A 19,681-nucleotide genomic window follows, 5' to 3' on the forward strand; every position below is an offset into this window, starting at 1 on the left:
AACATCTCTCAATGCCACTGTATTGTGGACCAAACTTCCACCACATGAACCCATGAAGGACACACTCAGACCATATCTAAACCATAGCAGAAGCCAATCTGAAAGGCTATATGCTTCATGACCCCAGCTACACATTCTAGAAATGGCAAGACTGTGGAGATAGGGAAAGAATAATGATTGCCATGAGTTAGGGGAGAGAGAGGATGAATAAGTAGAGCATAGAGAATTTTTAGGGAAATTATACAACACCAAGTGTGATAAAATCATCATCATCATCATCATCATAATCATCATCATCATCATCATCATCATCATCATCTCATACCTATAATCCAGGCCAGCCTCAGCAATTTAGTGAGGCTGTAAGTGACTTAGTGAGACCCTGTCTTAAAATAAAAAAGAAAAAGTGCTGGGGATGTGGCTCAGTGGTTAAACACTCCTGGGTTCAATTTCAATCATATATATATATATATATATATATATTCACACACACACACACACACACATACATATAGTGAACCCCAATGTAAACTATGGACTCTGGGTGATAATATTGTAACAAGTGTACCATTGTGGTGGGGAAGTGGAGATGTTGACAGTGGGAAGGCTGCATGTTGGGGGACATGGGAACTCTATACTTTGCACTCAATTTTGCTGTGAACTACAACTGCTCTGGAAAATAATAAATGAAGACCTAAACAAATGGAAATACATAATTTGTGCCAGGGAGTGGCTCATACCCATAATCCCAATGGTTTGGGAGGTGGACGCAGGAGGCCAGAGATGTAGCTCAGTGGTAGAGGGCTCCTGGGTTCAATCCCCAGTACTGAAAGGGAGCGGGGAGAGAGAGAGAAGAAAGAGATATATAATTTGTTCATACCAATGTGCCACTTAATCTATAGACAAATGTATAATTTCAAAACTATTCCAACTATGGGGGAGGGGTATTAAGGATCAAATGAGATGCATTCTACCACTGAGCCCCATCCCCAGCCATTTTTATTTTTATTTTAAATATTTATTTTTTAGTTGTAGTTGGACACAATACCTTTTATTTTATTTATCTGTTTTTTTATGTGGTGCTTAGGATCAAACTCCCATGCCTTGAACATGCTAGGCGAGCACTCTACCGCTGAGCCACAACCCCAGCCTTATTTTTTATTTATTATTATTATTATTTTTTTTTTTTTGAGACAGGGTCTTGCTAAATTGCTTAGGGCCTTGCTAAGTTACTGTGGCTGGCCTTGAATTTGCAATCCTCCTGCCTCAGCTTCCAACTTGCTGGGATTACAGGTGTGTACCACCATGCAGTTTAAAATTATTCCAATTTTTAAAACCTAACAGGATTTTTTTTGAGGGGTCCTAGGGATTAAATCCAGGGACACTTAACCTCTAAGCCACATTCCCAGCCCTTTTTATTTTGAGACAGGGTCTTACCAAGTTGCTTACTCACTAAATTGCTGAGGCTGGCCTCAAACTTGTGATCCTCCTGCTTCAGCTTCCTGAGTTTGATTCCAAATCTATTAGGAAGTGAAAAAGTCTAAGAAGACAAGAAGTACCAAAAGGGAAAGAAAGAAGGAAAGAGGAGAGATGGAGGGAAAGGAGGAGGGAAAATCCTAAAAGAAGAACTAAAAATAAAAAATATACAAATGTAAATTAGAATGGTACAACCATCATATATGTGAAAATCAAAAATTCTGTATGTAACAAGTGTTGGTAGTAAAAACTTGTAGGAAGTTGTTTTTTTTAATTCTGATTTGTTATATATGACAACGGAATATATTACAATTCGTATTACATACATAGACAATTTTTCATCTCTGGTTGTGTACAAGTTTATTCACACCATTCATGTCTTCATACCTGTACTTTGGATAATGGTGACCATCACCTTCCACCATCATTTCTACCCCCTGCCCCCTCCCTTCCCTTCCCACCCCTCTGCCCTATCTAGAGTTCATCTATTCCTCCCATGCTCCCCCACCCTACCCCACTATGAAACAGTTTGATGCTGGTTGTTTTAATGAATCATAATAATAACTATTACTTATCAGGTAGTTAGTATGTGCTCAATACTGTTAAAACACTTCATAAACTAGATTTCTTTTTAAAGTCATGTTTGTTGAGGTATAACTTACATATGGTACAATTTGCCCAATAGTTTTATAGTTATATGAATTTTGATAACACAAATATAAAAAATGAAAACATATAAATATGGATATATAGTACTACAGTGAAGTTACAGAATGTGTTACCTTATTCTTCTTTACTTCTTTTTTTAAAACAAATAGAGAAATTAATTTTATTTTATTTTATTTATTTATTTTTTTTAAAGAGAGAGAGGGAATTTTTTAGTATTTATTTTTTAGTTTCTGGTGGACACAACATCTTTGTATGTGGTGCTGAGGATCGAACCTAGGCCGCACGCATGCCAGGTGAGCGCACTACCGCTTGAGCCACATCCCCAGCCTGAGAAATTAATTTTAATATATTTTCATTTAATCCAATGGATTACTAACATAATTTGCAAAGAAAATAATTGTTAGTAAGATATTTCATGTTCATTTTCTTTGTCCTAGTAATTCTTTGGAATCTAATGTCTGTTTAACACATAGCACACCTCAATTCAGACTAGACACAATTCATATACTCAGCAGTCTCTCATGTAACCAATGGCTGCCATATTGGCTCCCTTCTCCATCTTTCACCTTTTGGTGAGACATGCTGTAGGCTGCATGATAAGTCCCCCTTGTTACATGGTTTCTTGTTGAGTTCCATGAGAAAGGGACACCAGAGATGAATTTAGAATATACAAGAGTAGAGGGAGGTGTTTTATTCCTCCCTATAAGACTCTAATAAACTGTGAGTTGGTTTCTACATGTTTTTGGTGGGAATAACTTCAGTTAGGTCACCTTCTCCTACAAGTTTTTCATAATGGCTCTCTCTTCTTTTACCTCCTACCTCTTCAAGTCTACGGTAGGAAAGGTGCTTCACAAAATTTGTTAGTTTCCCTCAACCTTGCCCTTACTTTTATAAATACCTTAAACAATTTTTACTCTGATGGATCTTTTTCATCCTTGAATCTTGAATAATGGATTTTTAATTCTAAGAGAGTAAAATATACCTCATCTCATATCACAAGCAATGTATATATACATACCAGATTAATTATATATTAAAATATAACATGTAAAATGCTAAAATTTTTAAAGAAAATATTTGTGTAACTTTGTGAAGAGAAATGGAAAACAAAAAAAAATACAAAATAAACAAAACCCTAAAAAATTGGATGATATTGTAGTTAAAATTTTTATGTGTAAAAATTTATTTTCCAAAAGGGTTAAAAGGGACATGAATTGTATTATCGGCCATTTTTGTTTATTTTTGGTATTTAGCTTGACTTGGTTTCTCCTTTGGTTGGCTTTTCCTTTATTGTAGTTCTTCCCTTTGCAGATTTTCATTGTTGTTTTTCATTTCCTCCTCATGGAATATTTTGCCAAGAATGTTCTATAGTGCAGGCTTTCTTGCTGTAAATTATTTTAGCTTTTGTTTGTCATTGAAGGTTTTTATTTTATCATCAAATTTGAAGCTTAATTTTGCTGGATATAAGATTCTTGGTTGGCATCCATTATCTTTTAGAGCTTGGTATATGTTGTTCCAGGATCTCCTCGCTTTGAGAGTCTGGGTTGAAAAATCTGCTGAGATCTGAATTGGTCTTCCCTTATAGGTAATCTGATTTTTCTCTCTTGCTGCCTTTAAAATTCTATCCTTATTCTGTATGCTAGGCATTTTCACTATAATGTGTCTTGATGTAGATCTGTTGTAATTTTGTACATTTGGTGCCCTATAGGCCTCTTGTATTTGATTTTCCAGTTCATTCTTCATGCTTGGGAAATTTTCTGCTATTATTTCATTGAAGAGATTGTACATTCCTTTGGTTTGACTCTCTGAACCCTCCTCTCTCCAAATTTAAGATAAATCTTAAATTTGGTCCTTTGATGATATCCCATAATTCTTGGATATTCTGTTCATGGTTTCTTACTATCTTCACTGTGAGGTCAACTTTATTTTCAATATTGTATATTTTGTCTTCGTTGTCTGAGGTTCTGTCTTCCAAGTGATCTAGTCTGTTGGGGATGCTATCTATTGACTTTTTTTATTGTTTCTTTCAAGGATTTCTGCTTGTTTTTTTTTTTTTCCAGTATCTCCATCTCTTTCTTGAAGTAATCTCTTGCATCCTATATTTTCTCTTTGTTGGTGTGATCAATGGTCACCTGTATTTGCTCTCTTATTTCTTTTTGGAGTGATTGATTTTTGCCTGTATCTGCTCACTTAGGTTGTTCTTTAATTCCCAAATCATTTCAGTTATGCATATTCTGAACTCCTTCTCTGACATTTCACCTACTGCGCTATCTGTGGATTCTATTGTTGTGGTATCTTGGTTTGTTTGAGGCACTTTCCTCCCTTGTTTTTTCATGATGTCTATGTGTCTTCCTCTCTTGCAGTGTAGGTCCCAGGTATTACAGCTTCTGCCCTACTGTCTTATAGTGTCCCTATAGGTTACCAATACCTCACTTTTAAGGGAGGGATCAATATTACAGCACTCAATGTACCCAACCTGCAGCCATATATCAGTCAGCTTCTATTTTTACATTTAAAGTTTTGTCACTATAATCAGAAGTGATGAGTTCGGTTATCTTCTACCTTATAGTCAATAGGTTTGCATAATGGTTTACAGTTTCTAACAGTAGAAAGGGGGACTGAAGGAAAATATGGAGGTATTAGATTATATGACAAGTGAGAGGGTAATCATAAGAAGCTGGCTGTTAATAGGAGAAACAAGAGATAGGCAACCCCATGCAAGACTCCCTGTTACCTCGGCAACAGGATAACTGTTAGCACCCCTAGTAGAGAAACCTCTGGTACAGCCAGGCCCATAGGGACCTTGGTGCCTTCTTAATAGGTTCTAATTATTGTCCCTCAATAGAAGCAGCAATATTCCAGATTCACCACGGAGACAGCCTCAAGCCTATATGTACCTTGATGTTGAGCTGTGGAGCCATGCTTTGGTGAATAAGGAACCCCAGCACAGAGTGGCTCACCATTTATCTCCAGGCATGGTACAGGCCTCTCCTCTGGATCTCAGGCTACAGGTGTGGTGGGCGGGCTTCTCCTCCAGAACTCCAGCTGCTAGTGTGGCCAAAACTTTAGGAAGTTGTAAGTTGCTGAGCTGGTCATGCCTGAAGTCCTAGTGATTCTGGAGGCTGAGGCAGGAGGATCACAAGTTTGAGGCCAGCCTCAGCAACTTAGCAAAGCCCTGTTTAGAGAAAAAAAAAAAAAGAGGCCTAGTACTAAAAAAGAAAAAAGAAAGAAAAATAAAAAGAAACTCATAAGTTGCTGACAGAAGTAAAATTGATAAAATCCCTTGGAGGGTAATTTGACCATATCCAACCTAGTAATGAATGATATAACCCCAGATAAATTCTTCCCAAAGTTGCCCTAGATGTCAAGGCTCTTCGTTGTAGCACTGATAGCAGAGAAAAATTGGATCACATGTAATGTCCACCAGTAGGAAAAAAAAAATCATGATGTTCCTCTGATAAGACAAATGAATCACTAAAATAAGTGAACTTGATTTATATATAGCAATATAATGTAAGTGAATGAGGAAACAAATTGCAATAATATATTTACAGATGAATATTTTTTAAGTTGGATTCTTCAGTTATTGAAATAAAATTCATATGACAATCACCTCACACTGGTTAGGATGGATGCTATCAAGACAACAGGAAATAACAGGTATGAGTGAAGATACAGAGAAATTGGAACACTTTTGCTTTGGATTCCAACTAAAGATAGTCCTGAATTTATAATGATTATAATAGTCCCTAACTTATAAGATTGTTTTTTAACTTTATGATGATATAAGCCAGTTACAGTAGCTTGTAATTCCAGAAGGTTGGGAGGCTGAGATAGGAGGATCATATATTCAAAGCCAGCAACTTAGCGAGACCCTGTCTCAAAAAATAAAAAGGGCTGGGATGTATGTGTGATTGAGGGCCCTGGGTTTAATCCCTAGTACCAAAATAAATTTTAAAAAATTTAGAAAGGTATTAAAGTGATTCACATTCAGGGCAAACTACACATCTTTCTCCCTATGAGGTCCTTGCTTAGCATCTGGGCGGCCATCTTAAGTGACAGCCGCCATTTTAAGGAAAAAGTTTCACTTTCCTGCCCAAGGGCCTTTCTGAGAAAGGCTCACCACGCCCTGACACCACCCCAACCCCTAATCTCCCACCCAGCTCTGATTCCTGATCCTCCCCCATCAAAGTCCCAGAACCCAAGCCTGTTTTGCCCCTCTCTCTGCTACAGAGAGATGGCCTTTATTTGTCAGCTCTGATAAGTAAACTCTTGTGTCTAACTCTGCCTGGCCTCCGTCTTTCATTTTTCACTTACCAGTCTCTCATTCTTTACTTTCCCTTCACACCCCTGTACTGGGGATTGAACTCAGGGGCACTTGACCACTGAACCATATCCCTAGCCCTATTTTATATTTTTCTTTAGAGACAGGGTCTCACTGACTTGCTTAGCGCCTTGCTATTGCCGAGGATGGCTTTGAACTCATGATCCTCCTTCCTGCCTCAGTCTCCTCAGCCACTGGGATTACAGGCTTACGCCTCCGCGCCTGGCTCTTTTTTATTTTTTTGAGACAGGGTCTCACAAAGTTGCTCAGGCTGGTGTCAAATCGGCAGTCCTCCTACATCAGCTTCCCGAGTTGCTGAGATTATAGGCGTGTGCCACCACACCTGACTGCATTTTGAATTTGGGTCTTTTCCCAGACTAGTGATAAGCAAGAGGATACTCTCTCACGATGCCAGGAGGTGACAGTGAACCCCAACTCCCAGTCAACTGCATGATCACCTGGGGAAACAACCAATTCTCTACAATCCCGTGTTGCTAAGCTATAGCCTAAGTAGATTAGGTGTATAAAACACATTTTTTTCTTTAAATACATTTTTAAAAATTTTTTTTAGTTGTCAATGGACCTTTATTTTTTTATTTTATGTGATGCTAGGCAAGTGCTCTATCACTGAGCTACAACTCCAGCCCTAAATACATTTTTATTACATGTTTTCAATTTGCGATGGCTGCCTCAGGAGATAACTATTATAAGTTGAGGAACCCCTGTACTTGTACCCACACCAATGGAAATGTGAATTGGTGCAGACACAGTGGAAAACAGAATTGTGGTTTCTTTCTTTCTTTCTTTCCTTTTTTTTTTGTACTGGGGATGTTGCTAAAAGCTCAGTCCTTGTCCCTGATGCCAATATAATAAAGAGGACACGGCTTTGAGAAAAAGGAAAAAGACAGTTTATTGCTTTGCTAGCAAAGGAGAAACACGGGGCATTCCTGTCCCAAAGGCTGTGATTCTTCCTATCAGTAGTAACAGTTTTTTTTTTTTTTTTTTAAGAGGTGTAATTCAGAGAAAATGAGATTAGGGAGGAGAGATCAGGAAGGAGATCTGGGAAAAGATCAGGGAGGAAAAGGTTAAGGAAAAGAAGATCGGAGTCCGGCACTGTGGACCACGCCTGTGATCCCAGTGGCTCAGGAGGCTGAGACAGGAGGATCAGGAGTTCAAAGCCTGCCTCAGCAAACTCGAGGCACTAAGCAACTCAATGAGACCCTGTCTCCAAAATACAAAATAAGGGCTGGGGATATGGCTCAGTGTTTGAGTGCCCCTGAATTCAAACCCTGGTACCCCCCCAAAAAAGAAGATGATCAGGGAGGAGAAGGTCAGGGAGAAGAAGTTTGGAATAAAGGAAAAAATATGTAAATTTCAAAGCAACAATGGATATAGTCAAAGCATCAAGTAAACCCATTACAGGGATTGAACCCAGGGATTCTCTACCATTGAACTACATCCCCAATCCTTTTTAAATTTTTATTTATTCATTTATTTTTATCCTGAAGAATTGAATCCCAGGGTGCTTTACCACTGAGCTACATCCTCAGTCTTTATTATTTTTATTTTGATACAGGGTCTTCCTAAGTTGTTGAGAGTCTTGCTAAGTCCTTTTTTAAATATTTGTGTGTTTATTTAAATTTTTACTTTTAGATGTTGATGGACCTCTATTTGTTCATTTATTTATATGTGGTGCTGAGAATTGAACCTAGTGCCTCACACATGCTAGGCAAGTGCTCTACCACTGTTACCACTGAGCCNTTTTTTTTTTTTTTTAGTTCTTTATTTTGAGACAGGTTCTCACTGAGTTGCTTAGGGCCTTGTTTAGTTGCTGATGCTGGCCTCAAACTTACAATCCTGCCTTCTCAGCCTTGCCAAGTCCCTGGGATTGCAGCAGTGTGCCACTGCATCTGGCTTAATATATATATATTATATAAAATAAACAGAACATGGCAAGAAAAGGGAAGGAAATCCAGTCACAGGCTACAACACGAATGAATCTCAAGGATGTACAGCTAGGTGAAATGAGCGAGTTGTAGAAGGACAGATATTGTAAGTAAAGTAGCCAAAATCGTAGAAACAGAAAGTAGAAAGGTAGTTGTCTAGGGTGAGGGTGGGGAGAATAGGGTTTTGTGGGTATAAGAGTTTTAGTTTTTGCAAAATGAAAATATCAAAGATATCTGTCACATAATAATCTAAATATACTTAACACTACTGAACTACGTATTCAAAATGGTTGACAGTAGACTTACTGTTCTGTGCTTTTTTAACCATGATTAGAAATTCACAAAAAAACTCAACACTTTAACCATTTTAGAGTATCCAATTCAATGGTTTTGAGTATTTAAAATTTTACAACCCCCACTATCTAATTCCAAAACATTCTTATCACCCCAAAAAGAAGCCCTATACTCATTAAGCAGCCATTTGCATTCTCCTCTTCTCTACCTGCCCCTGGCAACCACTAATCTGCTTTCTGTCTCTATGGATTTGCCAAATTTCTGTAAATGGAGTCAAATAATAGGTAGCTTCTTGTGTATGGCTTATTTCACTTACAATGTTTTCAAGGCTGCTTTATGTTTGCATGGACTGGCACTTTTTTATGGCTTAATAATATTCTGTTATATGAACATACCTCATTTCATTTATTCATTCGTCAGTTGATAGACATTGGGTTCCACTTTTTTGCTCCTACAAAAAATGCCACTATGAACGTACATTCTGCTTTGGTCATAGAAATAGACCAGAAGGATACACATCAGATTAATAATAACAATTTCTGGGAATAAAAGGGAGGGAGAGGAATTGGGCTGGGCAGAGGAACAAAGGAGACTGACTTCAAGGTTATCTGTGATGTTCTATTTATTTTACATAAAAATATATCTGGAACAAAACTGTTAACAGCTGGTCATTCTGTTCTAGGTAATGAGCACACGCATGTTTGAGATTTTCTGTATTTTAAATTGTAAATAAAACAATGCATATTCTGAACCTAAACCTGCCTGCAGCAAAGATCTAGCATCAGGGCCTGTGGTGTCCAGGATAAGCAGGAAGAAGAGGCCAAGCCCAAGGCCAGGGAGGAGGGGCCCCTGACCCTGGCTGTATGGCTTTCCTCGTGCTCCCAACAAGAGGGCCCAGATCTGATCTCCATGATTGTTGGTAGGAGAGCCCGGAGCAGGCCCAGGCCAGGAAAGTCTGTAACCCCATGTTTTCTTCCTTCATGGTATGTTCTGGCTGCCAGGAACTATCCATTCCCCTACCCCTCTGCTCAGGACCAGCTATATAATTCACAAGGTCCCATGCTAAATGACAACACAGACGCTCTTGTTTGAAGGCTGATGTCAAGGAGCAACTCTGAGAGGCAGCCATAAGGTATCATACGCAGGGACAGATGCAGGAGCCACGAGTCAAGTCACTCACTGAATTCACTCATTCAAATGAGTGTTTAGCATGTTCCTGGCACCGCGCTAGGCACTGGGCATACAAACAGTGAGCGAGATGCAGTCAAGCCTCGAGGAGCTCACATTCCAACGGGGGACACAGATGCAATCACAGACACACAAAACAGATACACACACACTGCAGGAAGTGCTAAGAAGGATTGGCAGAGGGGTCTAGGAGAGAAAACACCAGTGGCCCCTGACCGTGAGATCCCCCTGAGAGATGGACACTGGAGCAGACATCTGAGACCACTCATCTTAGCAAAAGGTGGGGGAAGTGGAGGGGGTATGAAGTTGAAGAAGAACATTCCCAAACTTTCCTGACCCAGGAACATGTGACATCTTCAAGGACTTGCACGGCCTGGATATGGAGACAGAGAGGGAGGGGCAGAGAGCCCAGATAAGATCCAAGAGGGGCTTAATGTCCTGAGCCTCATTTGAGTACCCGTTACATGGGGCTCCACTTGAACTATTATTTCCTTAGTATTTTTCTTTAAAACACTCCCCCCTTTGGGCCCTTCTCCTAAGCAAGAATATTCGTGAGATCACAAGATTGACATGCCACTTCTGTTTTACTAACCACAGCTGAAATTTTTAGAAGTTCCTCCATGCTCCACCTAAAATTATTCCCTCCCTACCTCAGGTGGGAAAGCACTGTTGCCAGGTCCTATCTTAAGTGCCTCGGGACACCGCTAACAGCTATTTAGCTGGGCGAGGCTGGTGACAAGGTCTCATCTACATTTTTGATAACTGACTCCAACTGCCACGTGCAGAGTGGGTGGCAGGGTTACTACAAGGAGAAGGATAAGGTTGTTGCAGTCATGGGGGACCTGAGGCACGGGGACCTGATTCTGGTGGCTGGGAGGAGAGGGGGAGCTGGCCTTTCCCAGCAGTGCCCACACAAGTCCCACCCTCCACCAAGACCAAACTTTCCTTTCTTTTATCTCCCTGGGCTGACTCAAGGCCTTTCCTGATAAGTGCATTGTCTTCTGTGATCCTCCCATCTCAGTATCAGCCCTGGGGCCGCTGGGATTCAGGACAGTGTGTCTGCTGTATCCACGAGAGCCCAGCTCCCACAGGACTTTTGGGTCACATCCAGTCAGGCCCCGTGGTCTCCAAGCCAGCAATGACAGCTCCATGGACTGACTGCTCTGCACACGTTTTAGGAACTTACTGGGTTACAAAATTCCTGTCACCTAGATACAATGGCTCCTCGGCCCAGGTGGCCCAAAGTGCCCACCCTCAACCACTGGGCAAACTCTTCATTCACCCTTATGGCCGACCCTCCACAACCTGCCTCACTCCCAAAACCTACCTTCAGGAAGCCTGGCCTCCTCACAGTTTCCCTGAGGACCTCTGTCCATTCGCTTTCCCAGCCCCCACTAGGAATGACCCTCCTCACTGCTTCTCAACCATTACCCCTCTACTCTCCTGAGAAACCAAATCTCCATTTTTAAGACTTCTACAAAACTGCTCCTTACTCCAGCTTGTCAGCCACATGAAGAGAGTGGGGAGGAAACGTGCTCCAGGGTGCCCACCCTGAGCCAGAGCAAGCATGCTACTGTGGGCATGACTGGCACATAGGTGGCTAGAAGCTACAGGGTTCAAAAAGCTAGAGTACTGCTGGAGAACTGTGGTGAGAGGGACTGTGGATAAGGAGGAAGAGGAAAGCAGAGTCAAACGGTCTAAGAAGTCTTTGTTACGTAGACACTTAAAGTCTATTCTGAGTGGACCACGGTGGTACATGCCTGCAATCGTAGTGGCTCAGGAGGCTGAGGCAGGAGGATTACAAGTACAAGGCCAGCATCAGCAATTCACTGAGGCCTTAAACAACTTAGCAAGACCCTGTCTCAAAATTAAAAATAAAAAGGGCTGTGGATGTGGCTCAGTGGTTAAGCACACCTAGGTTCACTCTCCAGTACCCACCTCCCCTAAAATGTCTATTCTGGACACAACAGTCACTGAGGGATTAGGCAGGGGAGAGGCAGGAGTGGATTTACATTTTCAAAAGATAACTTGGCCTCTTTTGCTGATAATGGAAGGGAGTGGGGGAGGACACCTGGCTAGAGGACACTTGGGTTATAGGGAGGGTTGGAGTAGGTCTGGTGACACTGTACATAGGATCAGGAGCTATCAGCTGATGATGGGCTAGATGGGCGAGTAGGGTGAGAAGAGAAACAGGTGAATGCCCTGGTCCTGCTGGTTTGAGCAACTGGGTAAATGGAGAGGGCTGTTGAGGGTAAACCCCATGCTAGGAACCAGGGATAAAGCAGGAACGAGACTTACCGGGTCCCTGTCCTTATAGAGCTTATACTCCATAATAAATGAATATGAGACAGATTTTCATGTGTCTGGGAAGGTAACCAGCAGAGCATCATGACAGAGAATCACAGGGGCATCTACTGGGGAAAGGTGGCCTGGGGAGCTGAGACCTGCAGGAGGGGAAGGCTCTCCCAGGGAAGGAGGGTCCCACGGTGTGGATGGAGCTAATGCAAAGGCCCTGAGGGGGAAAGGACCATGTAGCTCTATGGTAAACCAGAGAGGAGTACTCTGAGAAGAACCTGGGGATGACCAGAACCAAGAAACACAGGCAAGGAGCTTGAGTGTTATTCTCAGGACCCAGAGGAAACACCTGTGGTGTTAGATGAACTGTCCAGGGACACAGGAGGAAGCTCAGGAAGAGATCCTCAGTTCAACTTCTTCTTTTTTTAATATATTTTTTTTAGTTGTCAATGGATCTTTTATTTTAGGTATTTATTCGAATGTGGTGCTGAGGATCAAACTTAGGGCCTCACACATGCCAGGCAAGTGCTCTTACCACTGAACCATAACTCCAGCCCCATCAGTTCAACTTCTTGAGTTGAGGTGGACTGTGGTCCATACAGGGTGTGGGTTGGAGCTTGAGAGAGCAGGATGGACTGTGGGTGCAGATGTGGGAGTGATTGGCATGGCTGATCATCTGAGCCAGGAGATTCAAGGGTAGAGAAGACCACCCAAGGAACACAGGCAGTGCCAGCTCTGAACCTGAGCCTGCAGTGGAATCACCTGGAGGGATTCTTAAAACACGTTGCTGAGCTCCACCCCCAGAGTTTCTGATTCATTGGGTCCAGGATTGAGGCCTGTGGGGTTGTTTTTCTTTTCTTTTCTTTTCTTTGTATTGGGGATTGAACCCAGGGGCACTCTACCATGAGTTAAATCCCAAGCCCTTTTAATTTTTCATTTTAGACAGGGCCTTGCTAAGCTGCTGAGGCTGGCCTTGAACTTGTGATCCTCTGCTTCAGCCTCATGGTTGCTGGGATCACAGGCACTGCCCAGCTATAAGTGGAGACTGCTGGAACATCCTTCTTTTCTCTCGGCCTATTTCTGCATCAGAGTCAGGCAATGACCAGGAAGTCAAGCCACTAGCCTGCAGAGCTACCCCGGCAGCACACACATCTCCTTCCCTCCTGGATGACCGTCTCCTTGCTTATATCAATTAGACTTTCATGACAGCCTTCTATTCCCAGGTGCTCAGACTGGGTTGTTCAACATGCCTCCTGTGGACATGAAATGACTTAGTGGGCGAAATTGCTTTGTCAACCTCAAGAGCCATTCACAAGAGCCAGAATCATCAAGTTTGTAGCACAACACATGGTTGGTGTGTTAGTGTGGGCCCTCCAAGAAATAAACATAAAAATGGGATTAGATGTGCAAGAGACTTATTTGGGGAAATTTCTGATAAGGATAAGGGGGAGGCATTAGAAGTAAACAGGGAGAGCCTGCAGACCATGAGGCAGATCTGAAAGCTGTACAAAGAGAACAGGAAGGAAGGGTTGGGTGGGAAGAGCTTCAAAATGCAGTGAATTTTGAGAAGATCTTAGCCAAGTAGATGGGGGAGTTCTCCAGCAAAGGATACCTATTAGAAGAATCCCATGATAAGCAGAAATAACCATTGTACCCCTACTGTTATCATCAGCTGGAGCAGCTTGGGGAAAGCATGGCCCCTGCAAGAACAGAGGGAATCCCAAGGGACAATAGCTGTCAATCAGTTATGCTCCCTATGGCAGGTTCTCCTGAAGGAGTTAGGGCTAGCAGTTTTCCATGGCTGCCACAGTTTTCTACCAGTTACCGATGGTCAGGCCAACAGTGACTCACTCAAACTCTGGAGCCTCTGCTCCCTCCTCTGCAAAGTGGTGATGATAGTACTATGCTTCATGACTGTCGTGAGGATTCAATGAAATGATGTGCGGATGCCTCAATAAATGTCAGTGATTGTTATTATTAGTATCATTGTAGGCAGCATGAGAGTGGGAGCAAGAAAATACTTAAGTCTCTACCTACTCTTTCCGGCTTCATGATCCTGACCAGCGAGTCTCCAAGGCTTAGAATAGCACCTGGCACTATTCTAAGAAAAGCACTGTGTAGTGTTGGCTATTTGTGTTATTATTTCCAAATAATAGCATTAGATCAATTGCTTCTGGAAATGCCATGCTCCAGAATGCCGTCCCAGGAGTCCTACAACATCTCAACACTACTCTGTAGTTTCTTTCTCCATAACACACACACATAAACACACAAAAAAGCGCACATACACACACACACATACACAAGCACACACACAAGCCCAAGTTCTGGCCTTATGTAGCTGCTCACAGCAAACTTGAACACATCACATTGCAATAATACAGTATTATCCACTATCAAATGTTTATTGTGTGCTTGGTTCTGTGTAAAGGTTTACATATGTTATCTTAAACCATTTCCATTTTACTGAGAAATAAAATGAGGTCAAGGAGTGTGAAATAACTTACCCAAGCTAATAAAAGGTTTGTTCAGGGCTGGGGTGGTGGCTCAGTGGTAGAGCACTTGTCTAGCATGTGTGAAGCACTGGGTTTGACTCTTAGCACCACATATAAATAAATGAATAAAATAAAGGTCCATCAATAACTAAAATATATATGTAAAACTAACTTTAAAAAAAAAAGAATGAGGGCTGGAGTTGTGGCTCAGTGGTAGAGCACTTGCCTAGCATGTGTGAGGCCCTGGGTTCAATTCTCAGCATCACATATAAATAAATAAAATAAATGTCCACTGGCAACTAAAAAAATATAAAAAAACAAGAGTGAGTCCCATTATTCCTTTAAAAATAAATAAATAAATGGCTTGTCTACAACCAAACCTTTTTTTTGTATACTTTGAATTGGTTTATACTTTGGGATAAATTGCTAAATTGTTCCGGCTGGCTTGAATTTATAATCTTCCTGCCTCAGCCTCCCGAGTTGCTGGGATTATAGGCTCTTGCCACCACACTGGGCTCACAACTGGACTTCTACTTGTAGAATGCTCTCCCTCCCTCCATCTCATTTCTACCATCCAAATATTATCTTGTTTTGTTTTTTACTTGCTTAAAACTTATTTTGAGCCAGGCACATGATTTACACTTGTAATTCCAATGTCTTGAGAGGCTGAGGTAGGAGGATCACCAGTTTCAAAGCCAGCCTCAGCAACTTAGTGAGACCCTGTCTCAAAATAAAATATAAAATGGGCTGGGGATGTGGCTTAGTGGTTAAGTACCCCTGGGTTCACCCTCTGGTACCAAAAAAAAAAGCTTGTTTTTTTATTGCTAGGGATTGAACCAGGGGCCTTGCACATGCTCGGCACACACTCTACCACTGAGCTGCACCCCCAGTCTCAAAACACTACCTCTTTTAAAGGTACAGCTCTGTTACCACCTTCTCTAAGAAAGCCTTTCGTGTTCGGTACAGATAATCTCTCCTTTTTTGCCTGAGGCCTCTATCTGTGGCACCCAACTCAATACACATTGGGATATAATAATTGATCTAGGCATTGTTCCCACTAGACTGTGACCAATTCCAGGGAAAGGATGATGTCTGATCCATCTTTGTAGCCAGTATCAGCCAGGGTCCAGCCTGGGTCCCTTCCAGCAGGAAGACCCAGGAATCTCCTCATTCGTGCCCTTGACCTCCACAGGTGATGGGTTTTCTAGCTCAGTCCCAACTTTTAATACCTGGTCCTTGGTCATGCTACACATTTACACCATCTGAAAATGAGGGTGATTACATAGCAGCTACTCACTAAATAATATTTTATTCTAAGCATTTTCTGACAAAACTGTAAAGGCCAGCAACAAGTCAAATAGATTCACAGTTCTTGAAGTGGAGAGGAAAGGACGGGAAGAACATCTTTCCCTGGTGAGGAGCTGGTTGACCCTTTTTCTTTCCTTTTTTTCCCCAGTAATAGGGATTGAACAACCCAGCGAGTAGGCACTCTACACTGAGCCACATCCCCAACTCTTTTTTTTTTTAGAGAGAGAGAGAATTTTAATATTTATTTTTTTCAGTTTTCGGTGGACACAACATCTTTGTTTGTATGTGGTGCTGAGGATCCAACCTGGGCCATGAGCGCTACTGCTTGAGCCACATCCCCAGCCCCCCCAACTCTTTTTTTTCTTTTTTGTGACGCTTGGAATTGAACCCATGGCTTCTGCATACAAGGCAAGCACTCTACCACTGAACTATATGTCCTACCCCTTTTTATTTTGAGACAGGATCTCCCTAATTTGCTTGGGCTGGGCTCCAACTTACAATTCTTCTGCTGGTATTACAGGCGTGTGCCACCATACCTGGTTAAATATTTCTTTAATCAAGACATTTCCTCCACCTCCATGGCTACTACATTAATGATCATACCTTCGCAGGACTATCCTGGCACCAATCCTCAAGTCCTTTGTCATTCTGCAGTCAGACATGTGTTTTTAAAGTTTTGGTTTGTTTGTTTATTGGTCCTGGGGATTAAACCCAGGGATGCTTAACTCCTGAGCCACATCCCCAGCCTTTTTTATATTTTATTTTTATATTTTATTTTTTTATATTTTGAGACAGGGTCTCGCTGAGTTGCTCAGTTGCTCAGGGCCTTGCTAAATTGCTAAGACTGGCTTTGAACTTGCAATCCTCCTGCCTCAGCCTCCCAGTGGCTGAGTGCCACCACATCTGTTTTTTTTTTTTTTTTTTAAATGTAATTTTAAAAAAATTAATGTAATTTTAAGAGGCCCTCTTGAAATTCTGCAGCTTTGGCCTCTGGGCAAAAGATTCTGGACTTTATCTCAGAATAAAGTCCAAAGTGTTTGATGTCATCTAAGAGCAAGCATTCTTTTGATTCCCACAGTTCCAGTCTGTTCTGCAGGCTCAGCAATAGCCTGTCACAGAGCCTTCATATGTGCTGTTCCCTCTGCTTTCACTTCCAGAACTCCCCTTCCCTTACTACAAATGTATCTTGACAGTAAGAGCATCTATGCGAGTGGTGTGTGTGTGTGTGTGTGTGTGTGTGTTAAAATAGCTTATTCTCACAATATCCTTAATAAGTGTTAATAGGGTTTACTAGGATACTTATGGATAAAAATCTAAGTGTCAGAGATGTGAACTAGCTTGGTCAAGGTCAAAGTGGTAGTAAACTCCCCCACTATCCAGTAAGTTTCATGGGAACAGAGACGGCATAGGCTTTACTCATCTGCCTAGTGTTTATTAACAAATATTTATTGAACATTTAGTAGGAACCATGTTAAACCCTGTTCTAGTTTCTTGTTCTCACAAAGTTTATGTGCCAGGGAAAAGACAGACACTAAATAGGGAAGCAGGTACAGGTTGAATATCCCTTATTTATCCAAACTGCTTAGGAGCAAGAACAGAGTGCTTGCCTAGCATGTGTGAGGTCCTGGTTTTGATCCCTAGTACTATATGCAAAAAAAAAAGAAGAAAGAGAAGGAGGGGAGGGGAAAAAATTAACGGGATAGAAATTGTTTTGGAGGGCTGGGGATGTGGCTCAAGTGGTAGCGCGCTCGCCTGGCATGCGTGCAGCCCGGGTTCGATCCTCAGCACCACATACAAACAAAGATGTTGTGTCCACCGAAAACTAAAAAAATAAATATTAAAAAAAAGTGTTTTGGATTAGGGTTTTTTTTTCAGATTTTGGAATATTTGTGTATACCTAATGAGCTATTTTAGGGATAGAACCCAAGTCTTTTATTTGCATTGCATTGCATCATACCCAGGGCCTCACATATGCTAGGCAAGTGGCTCTATCGCTGAGCTATATTCCCCAATCCTTTGTTTTTATTTTGAGGCAGGGTCTCCCTAAGTTGCCCAGGCTGACCTCAAACTTGGGAACCTCCTTCCTCAGCCTCAATAGGTAGCTGAGACTATAGGCATACGCCACTTTCCCAGATGAAGATAATTTTAAAAAAAAAGATTTTAAGATGTTGATGGAGCCAGGTGCCATGGTACATACCTGTAATCCTAGAGGCTTGGGAGGCTGAGACAGTAGGATCATGAGTTCAAAGCCAGCCTCAGCAAAAGTGAGGTACTAAGCAACTCAGTGAGATCCTGTCTCTAAATAAAATACAAAATAGGGCTGGGAATGTGGCTCAGTGGTTGAGTGCTCCTGAATTCAACCCCTGATACAAAAAAAGATGTTAATGGAACTTTATTTTATTCATTTATTTATATGTGGTGCTGAGAATTGAACCCAGTGCCGCACACATGCTAGGCAAGGGCTCCACCACTGAGCCACAACCCCAACCCCTGAAGATAATTAAGATAATTGTATGCCTGCCTTCTGACTCTGACCTGTCACATGAGGTTGGGTGCACCACTTGTGGGTCATATAGGTACTTAAAAAGTTTCCAATTTTGGAATATTCTTGACTTCAGATTTTTGGGTTAAGGATGCTCAACTTTTTTTTTCAAGGGTTGAACCCAAGGCACTTAACCACTGAGCCACTTCCCTAGTCTTTTTTATATTTTATTTTGAGACAGGGTCTCACTAAGTTGCTTAGATCTTCCCTAAATTGCTGAGGATGACTTTGAGCTTTCAATCCTCCTGCCTCAGCCTCCCTGAGTCACTGGGATTACAGGTGTGCTCCACCAGGCCAGGCAATATTCAATTTTATAGGAACATAATTTCAGTTAGTAGTAAAAGCCTCCAAGACAGGATAACAGGATGGTGAGATAATGATTAAAAGTGCTAGCAGACCACTTAAGGCCAATGGATGGTCTTCAAATGGGAGGGGATCTAAATATAGAAGGAGCACTCCATCAATTTTTTTTATTTGGGGGGAGGGGAGAATTTAACATAGGGACCCTTTTTCACTGAGCTACATCCCCAGACTTTTTTATTTTTTATTTTGAGATGTTGATGGAGCCAGGTGCCATGGTACATACCTGTAATCCCAGAGGCTTGGGAGGCTGGGACAGTAGAATCATGAGTTCAAAGCCAGCCTCAAATTGCTAAATTGCTTAGAGGTAGGCTGGCCAGGGATTTGTGATCCTCCTGCCTTGACCTCCCCTACTACTGGGATTAAAAGCATGAGTCACCAGCATGAGCATAGTTTCTTGGTTTAATATACTTCCTACTGGGATTCTGTGAGGGGGATTGGCACATGCCTTAATCCCAGGCAGGAGGAGCACAAGTTCAAAGCCAGTCTCAGCAACAGCTAGGCAGTAAGCAACTCAGTGAGACCCTGTCTCTAAATATAATATAAAATAGGGCCGAGGATGTGGCTCAGTGGTCAAGTGCCCCTGAGTTCAATTCCTGGTACCAATAAATGAATAAAATGAAAAAATAAAAAACAGGCTGGGGATGTGGCTCAGTGACCGAGCAAATAGGGTCCTTGCTTAGCATCTGGATGGCCATCTTAAATGACAGCCACCATTTTAAGGAAAAAGTTTCGCTTTCCCCACCCAAGCCCTCCCCAACCCCTAACTGCCTGCATTAGGACC

The sequence above is a fragment of the Marmota marmota genome, unplaced genomic scaffold, assembly GCF_001458135.2.
Source record: "Marmota marmota marmota unplaced genomic scaffold, marMar, whole genome shotgun sequence".
NCBI classification, from domain to species: domain Eukaryota; kingdom Metazoa; phylum Chordata; class Mammalia; order Rodentia; family Sciuridae; genus Marmota; species Marmota marmota.